Genomic DNA, 5,495 nt, shown 5'->3' on the forward strand with positions numbered 1-5,495 from the left:
CAAATTGCTCTATTTGCCATGATTTTCCTTAGATATAAGATGCATTTTTATAATTTTTATAATAAAAGTCAATAATATAATGTGTGAAATGAATATTTTTAATTTTTCAAATAAAAAAATAATATAAAAAATGTTTTTTTTTTATTATTATGAGGATTTTTACTATTGGGGTACAAACGTATCCCGGGTGTGTGTTTACGTATATAATGTGTTTGGAAGGCTGTAGCTCCTGAACCAATGGTCCGATCTGGTTCAAATTTTGAATTTGAACTCAAAACTAAATAATCTTCCTAGATCCGAGTATAGAGGTATAGCGGTTCAAAAGTTACAACACTTCAAAGTTGAAAGTGGATACATTTGTACCCGGGTGTGTGTTCTAGGGTTAAGTAATGATCGATATTCGGTACCGATTTAAAAAGTATCCAGTACTCTCGATACTCGGTACCGAAACATTTAGATTTCGAATAAAAGCGCACACAGGCCAAAGATATGGAAAAAATGGCTCAGGGGAGAATCGCTTATCAAAACCCGAATGTAGGAGCCAATAGAACTTTTAATACTAATTCAAATGAAAGATGTATATATGTCGGTTCGAGGCCATAATGCAGAGAAACTCTTACTTGTTCGAAGCATTTTTGTTCCAGCTGAATCGGACGATATCATTTTTGTAGGCCTGGGGGCAGATTCTGTAACCAGTTAGCGATAATTTTCGAATCGGCTACGGTTTTGTTGATGTATGATATGAAATATTTTTACGCCAACAAGTGCGATATCGATCCGAAACTTGTCGCTTGCCCCCCCTGAAAGGCTTCTTCATCCGTAAAAGTATTTTTCTTAAACCTTGGATCAACTAAGATTAAAACTGATCAAATAATATTTCTCTGTTGCGATAAGTTTAAGTGTTTTAGCCGATATCATATAAATTAGTAATTAAAGTTTTTTCTAAACTTTAAATGCATATAATGGCGAAGGTTTAATGTAAAGAATCGGTATCGGGTACCGAAAAGGAAGTATTGGGTACCGAAATCTTTTTTAAGTATTGGGTACCGAGTATTGGGTACCGAATATTCAGCACATCACTAAAAGACTGGTTTTCACCATCCCTGCAAAAAACGGCTGACCATATCGGAAACAAACTATCGATTGTAGGCTCGCCTACATATGTACATACATAAATACATCAAACAAAATTTTACTTCATTGTTAGCTGTGGTGAAAAATAAAGAAGAAGTCGGTAAATTTAAAGAAAGAATTCATCAAAATCCGTATATTCTATTTGTATATAAAAAATTAGCAAAAAACCCTTTTTAACGCTATGTGGATTGAGAAGAAAACATTTTAGGCCAGTGCGCTTATGCCGACTATGGAGTCAGTGACTATAGTGCTGAAATACAGTGCAACGCCAACGTGGGACTCCAGCAGAACCTAGGAATGGAGGTAGAAAGACNAGAAGAATTGTCTGAGCTCAGTGGCTCTGAAAAAGCTTGCGAAATTAAGTTAATATTCGACAATATATTTTTACAAATAAAACAAACACATAACCTAAATCGAATTGTATTTTTTAATTTGGTTTCATGTATTTTTGGATATTTCGCTGCCAACTATTCAATAATTTATCAATTATTTAGAGGTTAGCATAGTGGTCAGAGAAATCACTAATTATCGCGATATTTTCCCAATAGTTTCATCGCTAAACTCACTTGTACATCACCAGCTAAATGACATGTGTGAGCGAGTGAACATACTGTAAGGCAAATGCGCCCGTGTGTGTGCAAGAAAGGGATGCACTATCACACGCTCAGAGAAGTGGTCACTTTTTTCCCCAAGCCCATACAAAACTAACCGCTAAACTGACGAAAAGTTTTAGTCAGTTTTCCCAATAATTTAACCGATAATTATAGGTCAGGCTTCTTGCAGGGATGGTTGAAAGAGATAAGGTTGCGCATAAAACCCTGCGATAAAAAAAGTCGATTTTGTTGATGACGTATGGGGTGTGTGGCAGCCATGATTGTTCTGTTAAACTCCATACATTTTGTAAACAAATATGCGAACAAAGGAATAAAAATTGAAATGCTGTGTAAAAAATATAAAATACATAACGAATTAATAAATAAATACTTAGTTTTATGCTTTAAAGACAATATTAAAAGAATAAGTGCTAAAGTATGGCTTTATTGGTACATTCATTATTATAGTGTGCATAGTTATGTTGCTGTAAAACTGCTTTTGGGAAAAATCAAGATAGAAGCGACTATATATAAGGATTTTGTAAAAAAAATTATATAAATATTAACAAATGTCCTACGTATTATATTATTTGCGTAGAAGTGTTTCCGGTGAGGAAACTTAAGGAAAATTTAATTGTATTTTGTGTTGTTCAGTGCCTGGGAAATCTTGTTATAAAAATGTTGCAAATGTTAAATTAAAAGTTCTTATCGATTAAAAAATGTTAAAAGGACGTAACGAAAAGTTCTATGTATTAAATTATTTGTGTAGAAGTTGTTCCGGTGAGGAAATTAATAAGCAAAATGTAATTGTATTGCCCGTTGTTCAGTGCCAGGGAAGTCTTGTTACAAAAATGTTGCAAATGTTAAATTTTAACGGTGTTCAGATGAGGCGATTTTCCAGGCAATTTTAGAGGCGATTAGTTGGCTCAAAAGTTGGCTACCCCCCACTTCATTGGAAGCGATTAGTTGAAAGGCCGTTCACAACAGGCAATTGTTGCTTTCAACTAAAATTTTCCTGTAAAATCGTCTCATGTAAACACCGTATTAAAGTGGTTATCATTTCAAAAATGTTATAGACATAAAGAAATGTGACGCATCAATTTTTGGGTGGGCTTAGAAAGTCCACCTTCTGGCAAGTGGTTTACCTACGAATAGTTTTGGTCGTTACCTTCTATCCTCATGTTTGGCACCTCTGAATGGAGTCTTTTACAAATGTATCCAGCGACGTTCTCTAAGCCATCATACTCGAGGTCCTTCAATTCGGGATCAAACTCTATCTCGCTGTGCTCGTCGTTGTCCTGTAGGGCAATGCCTTTAAATATCGACCCTGTGAAAGTATTAAATTATATGTCAATAGAATTATCCACATAAAATCGACTATTAACATTTTAAATTACCGGTTAGAGATTTATATGACTTCTCAAGATCTGGTGTGTCGTCTGTTGCTGTATTTGCGTTGTCGGATATCACGCCTTCATTGTAGCCAAGTATATATGCCCTCAACCGATATTTAAATGATTGACGATCAGGATGGTCGTCAATACCTCCTTTGCTATGGATTACCCCAAAAAAATTCTCCAACACGTCCTGATTTAACCTATAATAATAATAATAATAGATTGGCGCTTACACATATGTTAGTGATTGGCCGAGCTTCTCCTCCGACTTGTGGCGTGCGCCTTGATGTTGTCACACAAAGCGGAGGGACCTACAGTTTTACGCCGACTCCGAACGGCGATTGTATTTTTATGAGAAGCTGTTTTTCATGGCAGAAATCTACTCGCAGGTTTGCCATTGCCTACCGAGGGACGCCCGCTGTTAAGAAAAAAACCTTTTTTCTATATTTTTTGGGATGTTGCTTTGACAAGGGCTTGAACCCAGGTGCTGATGTATGAAAGCGCGCACTACTTACCACTACACCACAGCGGCCGATTAATTGATTTAACCTATACGTCAATATATAATCGACGTCGAAACGGTGCTTTAGGTCTTCGGACAGCAATTTCAACGCTTTGTGCGATTAGATTATTCCTATTTAATTTAAAATTGGTAATGTAGATATTTTTTACTTACAAATTTTATATATTATACCTTTTTGGAACGACAGCAAACTATATTTATTTATCACCCGCATGTTTTCCATCAAAGACGTCATGTTTTCGATGATTGGGCTTTGAATGTCCAGACATGAGTCCGCTTGCGGGTATCTGGATAAGGAACTCTTACGTTTATTCCCAATAAACATTTAGGTTTGAGCTCAACTTGAGGTTAAGTTGAGAACTAAGGTATTTCTCAAATCTCCAACGTTGTTTCTCAACAGTATCTTAAGTGGAGGATCATAGCGTTCTCAACAAAAAGGGCATTTTTCTTTGTATGAAAAAAAGACTGTTTCTCAAGTTGAGAAAATGCTAGTTCTCAACTTGAAGTCTTATGTAATTCTCCAATTGGTCTCAAACATATTGAAATAGTAAAATACCTTATACCTTTTTGATTGAAATGACATACATAGATGAATTTAAATATTAATTTTTCATTTTATTAATCCTTTTGTATTAAGTAGTTAAGCAAAATCGTAGTACAATAATTCACTTCACAGTACGCAGTCCGACAGTAATTTTGCCACTTGACTCACTTGGCGTTTTATTTTCTTTCAAGATTATTTGAGGATATTTTGAAGATTATTTACTGTTTGTTGGTAATTTTCCTCTATATAGCTTTAGTTTTTCACTTGATAATTAAATATTCGTTTCTCTATCACCTTTTACGTATCTGCGCGTCGGTTAGAGATGAGTTGTAGAATGATGTTGGATATCAAATTGAGAACTATGAATTTCTCCAAGGTTGGNGTTTGTTGGTAATTTTCCTCTATATAGCTTTAGTTTTTCACTTGATAATTAAATATTCGTTTCTCTATCACCTTTTACGTATCTGCGCGTCGGTTAGAGATGAGTTGTAGAATGATGTTGGATATCAAATTGAGAACTATGAATTTCTCCAAGGTTGGAGAAATATTTTTTTAGTGTTTATTGTGTTATATCGAACCAGTCATTTGTCTGAAAGTCATAAATTATTACATTAACATAAAACATTACATTAACATGAAATAACAGATGTAAACCTATTACCGTTTTGAATAGCATATGACATTCTTGCCAGTTATGCCCTCCCATATTTCCAAAACCAGCAGCTCGCGTAATTGCTTGGGCAACCGTATGCGAAAAAAAGTTTCGTCGCCATTTTAACTTTTTGCCTTTGGGCACCAGCAAGGCTCACGTGACTACTGTTGATTTTGTGTGTTATGGTAAAATTGGAAGAAGTACAGGACAAGATATCCAATATCACTTCCCTTCCCACTGGTTTACCATTTATAATAAACCCGTGATCGACGAAGTGATTGCGAAGTAACTTAATTAGATGCGGTGCATCTGCGAAAACCAAAATTTTTGTGCCATCACAATAAAACCTGTAAGCGTAAATTTATATTACATGTTAGTACAAAAATTTCATGATATAATATATATTACTTGTTACTAACCATGGGTTTTCATAGTTGACGCCTAGTTCATTAAACAATCCCCTGTTTGCTCCGCCTAGGTCACTGACAACAGCGACTACGCAATAGCCCTGAATTTTCATCGCTTCTAGTGATAATCAAGGAATTTCTAACATGTTCGCTCAGTTTTTTAAACCTGATTATTCCATTAGCTCACATGCTAACATTTACTATCCTTTTAAACTATGTCCAATGAACTCACTAAATATCCCAGT

This window comes from Rhagoletis zephyria, unplaced genomic scaffold (assembly GCF_001687245.7).
Source record: "Rhagoletis zephyria isolate East Lansing unplaced genomic scaffold, Rhagoletis_zephyria_1.1 Rzeph_scaffold_00597, whole genome shotgun sequence".
Taxonomy (NCBI): Eukaryota; Metazoa; Arthropoda; class Insecta; order Diptera; family Tephritidae; genus Rhagoletis; species Rhagoletis zephyria.